At 41.6% G+C, this 9,955-nt stretch overlaps 1 long non-coding RNA gene across 1 annotated transcript; it reads right to left on the bottom strand.

The window, feature by feature from the left end:
* Positions 1–534: 534 nt before the first annotated feature.
* Positions 535–6,267, bottom strand: LOC137476877 (uncharacterized). The gene is made up of 2 exons (XR_011000679.1): positions 6,128–6,267; positions 535–3,054 (listed from the first exon to the last, which is right to left on the bottom strand). It is a non-coding gene; the product is annotated as an uncharacterized lncRNA (long non-coding RNA).
* Positions 6,268–9,955: the final 3,688 nt, after the last annotated feature.

Here is a 9,955-nt window from a genome sequence, read left to right as displayed (position 1 = left end):
GAACTATCTGTGTCTGGTTATGTTTGAAGCCTTTGTTGGTGTGGAAACAAAGAGAACTTTTTCTCAGCTACCAGTCGTATTGCTCCAAGGAGTAATGAAGGAAAGGGGTGAAGAGTGTCATTTTATAACTGATAGGAAAGACCTGGATGTACAGATAGGTATTTATAAGTCAAAGGCATTAATTTTACTATAGTAGAAACAAGAAGTGAGACTTTAACTGCAGCACCACAGTCCAGGCTATAGTCAAGTGCCTTGGGAAGGATCTTCATGGTGTTAATATAATCTTGGCAACCCTTGTCCATGTGAAATTGGCTGTATAGCAGCATGTTGCATCTCCAGCCTGGTTTTGCTGTCATCCAAAAACAGGGGCAGGACTTCTCTGGATGAGGTATAATCTAATCCCATAACCAGGGACTATCCCTGTCCAGAAGCACTCACATTAAACCAGTCCCACTAATCCCTTCACCCACATTTCAGTCCCTGCCATGCTGTTGTTGATGTCTATAGGAGACTATTCATGAAATTCACCATGCATTCAAGCACTTGTAACATCCTTTATTAATATGAACAGCAGAAAAATTCAGACAGAAGAAGCAAATGAGTGATGGGTAAGAGGAAAAAGGAAATTACGATGGCAAGCAGACAGCTGTGAAGACTAGCAATGTGCCCAGCTCATGGTACTGCAACCAGAATTTTTAAAATGTATAATAGGACATAAATAATCTGATAAGTAAAATCGATCTCAAAAGGCCACATGGGAAAGATGCACAGTTTTGATTACCTAATTACGGAAGGGATATTGCAGAAATGGAAATAGTACAACAAAGTCCCATAATGACTTCGAGACTGGAGACTCCAAAATGCTTAGTGAAACTAGGTCTGTATCCCTCGCAAAGAGAAAAGATTAAGAGGGGACCTGGAGGAGCTGCGAAGGGCTCTGGGGGGAACCGCAGGGAGCAGTGCTGCAGTTATTAGAACTAATGTCAAATATGAGGACGAGGGACACGGCTCCAGCGAGGTCTTGCACCGTACAAATGTAATACATTTTTTTTTTTTCCAGAGGGTATATATTATAAGCTACCAGATGCTGCTCTAGAAGCAACCGATCTGACCAGATTTCAAATAGAGCAAGAAGCATATGGAGAGAGAGGGGGAGAAAAACAGTATATTATGGAGAACAACTGTTAACCGGAGGAAAGGATAGGCCTAGCTGGGCTTCCTGGCCTCCTGCCATCTTAAGATTTTCTTATGTCCCTGTGTAATCTTCTGACTTTTGATTTAGATGTTTCCTAAAAATGTGGCCCAGTGGTTGGTACATACTAGGCATTAGCCCAAGAAAAGAATGAAAAAAAAATGCACTGTATCTCATTAAAGAATTTTTAAAGGGAGACTTTGAGGCGCCATTTGCTTCTTGTTACTCATCTTTGCAAATGTCTCTTGTCTTCCCAGGCTCTGCCCTGATGTGTTAGCATTAGCAGCCTGTGGATTTCTGAGCCGCACTGAAACGGGGTTTCAGAGCAGCCAACCTAAGTTGGTCAAGAAGAGATGGCAGCGTGAAGCAGAGGAGGAAGACAAAAATAAGATCAAGTGAAGTAAATGACACAAGATCTTTGTGTGCACATAAACAGTATCAGGTGAAAAAATGCTGTCTGGTAATGGCTTTTCAGGCTGCGGTTGAGAATAAGGATCATGCCTATATTTGAAATATTTACGGTTCAATTAACAGCATTTGTTTCCATAAAATATTTTAAAACAGAATGGTATTTATCTTTAATTATTTTTCATTTTCTTCGACGAAAGATTCCAATATAGATATTGCTGTAGGCACAGAGGGCACTGAACACCAAGAGGTGGATTCCGTAAACAATTTCTCTCAAAGCGCTACAAAGTTTAAATATTAATTTGTCCATAATTGGCAGAGAAGCAATTAAAAATGCTACAAAGCAGACTTTCTGCCTCCTTTACTTTCTCCTCCCTTTTCATTTAACCACAGTATAGAAAGTAGATATAAAACAATAGGATCCTGAGCTGTACGGCATTCTAAGCGTAGCTTGCCTTAAAGCTACAATATGGATTTAATTTATATGCAAATGTAAGCAATAAAAAGCCAGACACTGTAGAAATTATAGTATTTTTCATAGATGCTTCAGCACCGGCACACAAGCCAGCAGTGATTTCAAACAAGGAGCTAATTATTACTGGTCACTAAGCTACCTTTTTCTTTTAATATCTCTCTTTCTTCCTTCAACTCCCCCCCTGTTTTTTTAACAATGAGTAAATTATTTTCTTGAGCGAGAAGGGGAGGGGGGAGAGAGAGAGAGAGAGAAAGAAACTCGAATATTGGGGGTGAGTGAATGAAAACAGCCAGAAATATCTCCTGTGAGATTCAACATCAGGATAATTTCACAGTCTCGCTTTTTGACTGCTGTGTCCTGAAGCTGACCAGCACCATGCAAGGCTGATCAAAGGCCATCGGAAACATCAAGTAAGCCTAAATGGGGCTAAAGTATGCTAATAGAGAAGCTAAATGTACTTTAATCCTGTTATAATACAAGGTAACTTAGAGGCAGTGAAGGGCCTTGTTGCTTTTCCCTACTGGGTCCAGGACCCCTGCAAATCTTGAATAGAAGTTGCTTCCTATTCTTCGCCGGCCGGGGTATGGCTTTCTCAGATGCACACACAGTCCCCTCCTCCTCCGTTTACTAAGTGTCAACAGTCGGCTGAGCAAGACTTCTCCGCTCCTTAGATCAGCACCCTGTGACCTTCCACATTTAAGCACAGACCATTAAGCTAAGCTTTCCAGCTGTTGCCTGAATTATGAGAGGCTTTTTTTTTTTTTTTTTTTCCAGAGGAGGGCAGAGCTTAGAGGAACACAAGGCAACAGTTTTATATTATGGACCCACTGCCACCCAACTTGCTATGCAGAGCAATGTGCTTTCCACAGGGCTGCGGCAGACGGGTGACGTTGGCTGAAAACAGGGGCTTGCTTTGAAGTGATTCAGGCTCTGGGTTGTCCAGCTTCGGCATCATTGTGCTCGCTCGGGGAAACGTAATCTAATTTTAGGAAGAGGAGGAAACAAAGTAAACGTGACTGAACTGCGCTGCACTGTACACACCGTCTGCGACGGCGTCCCCGGGAATATCCCTACTCCCCGGGCAACTTTCTCGTTCATTTTCCATCTGTTTTAGACACCAATTTCAGTGCATACTAGCCAAGAGAGGAAAAAAAGGGTGGTAGTTCTGCCTGTGAAATGATATGCTTTGGTGGATGCCCCAAATTAACCACTGCTTGCAAACCCCAGATTAAAAAAGAAGACTGATGTAATTTTAAAGCCAGCCAACTGCCTTAGTGACTGTATCAGAAGATTAAAAACAAAGGTTTCATTGAAGCACTACCTCCCACTGTGCAGCTGAAAGTCTCATGGCTGAGGCAAATGGTCCTAAATATCTTTCTGTTAAGTACAAATTACATACTGGATATATTAAGTTGTAATGGTGCATTTTTCAAGAGTCACTTTTCTTGTGTGAGACCATCAGTAAAGACTCAAAAAATGCTGACTGTATGGCACATGGAAACAAAAAGGAATATGCCTTTTACAAAAAAATGTTTTGTTTGTATCAAATCCTCTTTTTCCTCCATCCCTCCCCATCCCCCAGCTAAGCCTGGAATTTCAAATGCCAGAACCAGTATGTACAGTAAGTCCTTTTGAAATCCATGGCAGAGAAATAGTATCCTGGCCTAGCAAACTATTATCTGCACATACATTCCTAAGCCTTACCCCTCTGCTGATAGGAGTCCTTCAGATCAGCTGAAACGTAACTGAATAAAGATGCTCCAGAAAACATCTTTTTAATGTGGAATTATCTTTCATTTACATAGGCAACATCCCTTAACTCGGCACATGTGCTATAATGCTTCATGCAATAGAAACATTCATATAAAATTTAATGATTAGCATTCATTCAGCTCCCAAATGATCAATAAAATGCTAAGTTAATACACAGCGTGCAAAGGAGTCTGCCAGTGTGCATGAACTTGCATTACTGTGTGGGATGTAGGTACATCATGACTCTGGGACCAGAGGACGAGAGCAGTGCCCCACCTGGGCAAGGGACAGTGGCACCAGGGCTCTGTTCCCAGCCAGCCTTGCAATGTCGTGTGTCACACACGCAGCGCCACACGTGCAAACATCCATGTGCACAGACACGTGCTCAGTTACAGCAGGTAAAAAGTGGGACAAAGCAGACAAATGCAAATAAAAAACCCCCATCATAACATCCTCTCTTTGCATTATCAGTGAAGGCCCACTTGTGAGTGATTTCTCTACAGAAATCATTTGCAAACACTAAATCAAACAGAAGTAAAATAGATGGGAACCATGGATAAAAGTTAAACTAATGGAGTGGTGTACTTTGTCCAGATACCTTTATGTTGATCTTGTACAAGTGGTTTATTCCAGCAAATAAACTGTGAAGGATTTGAGAGAATATAGCTGGGCAGTACGGAGTTAATATTAGCAAAATGTTTTTGGCAAGGACAGGCTTAGCGTCTGCTGAAATATTTGAATTCTAATCTGCTCCTATTTACTACTGCTGGGAATAATGTTCTCATTTTTAGGTGTTTATCTACCTATCTAGTCACCATTCACCACTTTTATTGTTTGTCTGTCCTTCCCTTACAAGATTAACTGAATTGCAGTTGTGTTTTAATTATCAACAAATTTTGAACTGAAAAGCATTTGCATGACTCTCTTCAGTTCAGTGGTAATTTTCTGGATTTGTTTTTAATTAACAGAGATCCTTCGCAACACATATGAATGTCGATGGAAATCTTTTTGTTCATATAAACACCCATATTGTATTTTTGCTGCACATTATCTTTCCAATTTCTCCATCACTCTTTTAAAAATAAAAATTTAAAAAATTAAACAATTAACTGAAAGTGGGCAGTTTCAGTCCACAAGAGCTCCAGTGACAGCCTTTAAAATTGTTAAAATGTTACTAGTTCAGAAATACTGCATGAAAAGACTTAACAGATTTCCCCCCTAAATTTCATTCTAAATGTAGGTGCTAATCCTTTTTTTCAGGTGCTCATAATTTACAAGATAATGGTCATTTGAGGTCGTATGTGACTGCTCAAATATGTTTCTACTAAAGTTCAAAAATTTTTATTTATTATTTTGATTTATTTATTTCTAGAATATCAGAATCTCAATTGCCACCACAAGAAAACACCATAGCCTGAATACAAAGGAGCCACAAAACCCAGACCAACATGAGCTGTATGTTAACAGCAATGGTAAATTGATGTGCGCAATTTGTTTTGCTCTTTTGCATTTTTTGTAACTCTTTGCATCATCTATGTTTATCATCAAAATGTCTGTTTCTTCATCAAGCACTTATAATTTTGTCAAGACAGATGATTAATATTTTGTGTAGTTATTTTCAGACCTGGCAGCAAATGTCTCTTTCCCATAGAGAGAATTATCAGAGGCTCTGGCAAGGGCAAAAGCCCCTGGAAGAGCAACTTTGTGGCAGCAGGAGAGGTTAGGAACAGAGCTGAGTGGCTGGAATTGTTAGAGCACGTAGCAAAGCTGGGAACATGACTCAGTCATTAGTTACCTGTTAAATTATCTTCACTTTATTAACAGAGATGGGGCAGGTGCACTGCCCATGCAGTCCATTCCACAGGGAACACATACACCAAGCACACTCCATGTGAAAGGTGCTATGTTTTCCCCACACTAAGTGTTTTCATCTTGACAATTTATTAAAAATGTAAAGAAGAGTTGAGATGAGGTGTTGGCAAAAATCCCAGTTGTGTTGTGAATTAGAGTATACAACACCGAGTTTTGATTAAAAATCTTTTGTCCCACCAAATTTCCCAGACTAGTTTTGAGCTTATTTGGCCTTCCTGTCTCCAAGAAGATGAGGCTGAAAGGTTGGCAATGCCTCCTCCTGTTCTAGTATCCAGATTTGAACAGGCTCAACGTTGCTGCAGAAATGCAGTTTGGCATGCTGGGCTGCATGGGACTTTGGAAGCTTTATTAGGATGTTCCTCTTCTGAAATGAAAAAAAAAAAAAAGGAGAAGAAAACTACTTGGTAACACTAGGTGAGTTTTTTTACCTGTGCTCTGAACTGGGAGTTGAGCTGCAATGTTTACAATTTAGATGTGTGGTAAATTCAGCTGACTGTTTTTCTGAATCATGCTTGGCCCCAAGTCTGAGATGAAGAAAGAGTCAATATATATTTGCCTGTGGAGTAGCTAATTAGAACAATTAATCTGAGAACCAGAACAAGCTGTGAGACCATGAGCTGGTTCAGGCACGCCCTCTACTAACTTAAATTTTGATCAATGTTTAAAACTCCATGGGAAGGACTGGGGTGATGAAGCCCAGTGGCTGAGATTCAGGTTCACCATCCGTGCCCCTGTTGCTGTGACAGGCGCTGAGACCTCGGGCAAGGCGTTTTCCTCTTGTCTCTGAAACAGGCCAATGATATTCACTGCCTTGTCGAGCTTTGTGGATACAAGCAGCATGTTGTGAATGAAATGTTAAGTACATCTCAAAGCCAGCCAAGACAAGAACTGCATTTTTCTTCCCAATATCTATTAGCTCAGAGCAACGGAAGAATCCCACTTGCCACCAGCTCCCTGCTCTTGTTTGAAGATGTGGAGCTAGCCAGATCATATCCATCAGATATTTGCTTTCAGGGTCGCATGAAAGTAAGAGCAAAAGAAAGATCTTTTGTGGGGATGACATGCTTGGAAATATACTTGTCCAAAGCAAACAGCTCTTGCTCTTTCTCCAGCTAATTCACTGAAAAGATACTATTTTAGTCAAGAAAATGGTATCAATTCTCCTCCTTTTAGGCATGATGGTGGCAGGTTTCCCATGTAGATTTGTGGAAGGTATAATTTTGACAGGAGCATCTGGCTCCTTTGTGAGCTTCACAAGGAATTGTGTGGCAGTGGCTTTAGGTCGGCCTCTGGTTGAGCCATGTGGGCAGCCCTTTGACGAGTCTGTGCTGCTTTTCCTGCTGCACTCTGTTTTGTTTTGACTCCCTTTTGAGCTTCCTAAATATGCAGCCTTGCTCTGCAGATTCCCTGGGACAGTTTCATTCATGGATCCTGACAAGGACTGAGGTTTTGCCAGGGCTCATGGATCCATTCTTACAGTGGTGCTGTGTTTTACATTAGCAGACAGCTGCTTTTGGCAAGTTTTTTTTTTTTTTTCAGAAATCCTCTTAGAGAAGGGAGAAGAGTGATCTCTGGGTAGTGGAGCTTTCTGTTCTCAAAATAAACTGTGCCAGGTTGCTTAAGAATTTAAAAGCAATTGTGAGCTTTCCTAGTACAATAATATGTAGTGTGGTCCTTCTGCCCTCTTTAAGCAGCTGATGCCTGGCTTTTATCTTCTAGGTGTATTTATAGTTAAAAAAAAAAAAATCCCTGAATTTATTTTTTTACTTCCCTGTGAACGGTGTGACCTGAAAATGTGTTTTTAGCTTATTTACATGAATGCAATTCCAGCAGATGTTTTGTCATGAAGAATGTGCCAGCTTGTTGCATTTGGCATAGAAAAGTGGTACAAGGGTGCAGAATACCTTGACTTCTCCTCCCCAGATCCTCTGGGCGGTTTGGGCACAATGCTCCAGACATGTGCTGTTGTGCCTGACACTGTGAGTGACCAGGAAGCGACCACTGTGAGTGGCTGGAAAGTGACCACCAGCTGTGCTGCTGTTGGGTTTGTCCAGCCATGGGTGCTGTAAGCAAGGAGATGGGCAGGTAGGGAAGCAGCAGCTGGGAAGTCACAGACTGCCAAGGTCTGCTCTTTCTTTGCACATCCTTAGGCTGTATGAGGAAATGCAGCTGTGCTGGAGGCATTGATGACATGGCAAAGAGGGTCCCTGTCTCCTCCTGGTGAACCTTTCCCTGAGGCCAGCAGGAAGGGATGCCTGTGTAGCTCTCTATCCCTTGACACACAGGGCTGGGTGTGAGCCCAGGGGACGGCTGTGCTGTGAGCAGTTCATCATGGAGATGTGTGCTGTGCCATACAGACTGAAATCACCAAAAATATGTTCAGGAGAGATCTCTTGGATAAGAAAGTATATAGTGAGCAGGCAAGATGGAGCAATTAGTAACTGCATGTTTGGAGTTACTATGGCATTGAGATTTGATGGCATTGAGAGGAGTTCACAAATGAGGATGTTGAGCTGTTTTAGAACAAAGTAGTTCATGTTTATTCAAATTAGGATAAAGCTTGGCTATATCAAGGTTTAAAGAGGAGCCCATGGCTGAAGCATATTTAAAGAGATCATCTGGAGTCCATGGCATTGCTGCAGAGAGTGTGTTGGCTTTTCTTGGCATGAAAAGCTATCGAAACACAATACAAATGCAGAAAAAGAGCACGTGTGCGTGTGATAAGATGGAGGGAGAAGACTGTGTGTCTAGCAAAATTACAACACTATCAGAAACATCAAAAACATTACAATGCTATTGAGAAATCCAAACGAATATGCTGGTGAAGGTGCCAGCCCAGGTAGAGTGTATCTGATCTTGCAATACCAGTGGAAAGGAAGAACAAAGCAACTGGCTCATTTGCAGCAAACCAGCAGCAAACCAGTTGAAGGAAGAGATATTACCAGAGTCTTTCCATGTGCTGAAAGACTCCCCAAAGTGCTTGATCAACTAAGCATCTCCAAAGCCATCACAACTGTTTCTGTACAGAGCAGAACCACTGTTGCTGCATGACACATGAGAGAGAGCATGACCAGCAATGGAAATGTTATCAGGCAAATGGAGCTGCTCCCACACTCCTTGGTTCCCTCCCACCAGCAGAGAATTTGATTTCACATTGCTTTTTCTTTCTAAATTGGTCTAACTAATGTAATCAGACAGAAACATCCTCTTCCAATGTCACTAATGCCTTCCAAACTAGATGGCCTAATTAAGGTCACTAATTTCATTGTCTAAGACAATTTCTTGAGAGATATATAAATGGATACTAGAATAGGTCATATCATTACATAAAATTAGCAGAGAAAGGTGTAAGAAAACACCCATGTCAACTGGAAAAAAAGACTTTGGGTCTTCAAAATTTACAGACAACAAAAACATAATTACAAATGATGATGAGTGAAGGGAGAACAGAGAAAGCCTATTCCCAGAACTGAACCTTTTGCCAGACCCAGGACCCGTGTGCAATTCAAAGATTTGCACAAAATCAACACTGCAGGGCCGAGTGAATAAATGTGATGATGCTAATTCTTTTACTGTTTTGGAGCCTACATGTTGTTGCTAGAAGATAAAGCAGATCAAAGAAATAGTCCTAATCTGTATTAATAGGCCACAATTGAGGCAGTGTGCAGTCACTTCCTCAGCCTATTCACTTGCCCCAAGATGTGCTTTGCAAAAAGGAAAATGAAACCTGTGGTGGGGTCTCTGAGATTGTTGTTGAACCACCATAAAGCTCAATGGCCAGAAGGAAAGTACAAGTCTGATGAATACTTCACATCTTCTGTTGAATTATTTTGGTTAGAATCAGCTAGGAATATCATCTTCACCTTTACAAAAAGCAGGAGCCATCTCAAACATGAAGCTACCAGGAAATTGTGCTGGGATAAAGAAGATTCAGACTAAGCAGGAGGCTCAGCAGTAGAAAGACCTCACCTTACAAAACCCTCAGACACGTTAACTTTTATGACATATCACACAGAGAGGTGATGGCTGAAGTGGCCGTGCTGTAGTCAGAGTTATGTGAGTGATGTCTGGCCAAGGGCTGCTCCTTGGGCTGCTGCTGTCTGTGGTTTCTGTCTGGTAGGGCATGGCAGGGCAGGAGAACTTGCTGAAGCATAAACTCCCTTGATCATGTCCAGTCTGCGTTGGTCCCTGGCAGAAGTAGGAGTTGTAGATGAAGGAGGTCTCCAGGAGTGTTTGCTGACCTGGGAGGAAAGAGT

Source organism: Anomalospiza imberbis, chromosome 7, assembly GCF_031753505.1.
Source record: "Anomalospiza imberbis isolate Cuckoo-Finch-1a 21T00152 chromosome 7, ASM3175350v1, whole genome shotgun sequence".
In the NCBI taxonomy this organism is placed as follows: Eukaryota; Metazoa; Chordata; class Aves; order Passeriformes; family Viduidae; genus Anomalospiza; species Anomalospiza imberbis.
The sequence above is the reverse complement of the archived record's forward strand: the minus strand, read 5'-3'. Positions and strand labels throughout refer to the sequence as shown.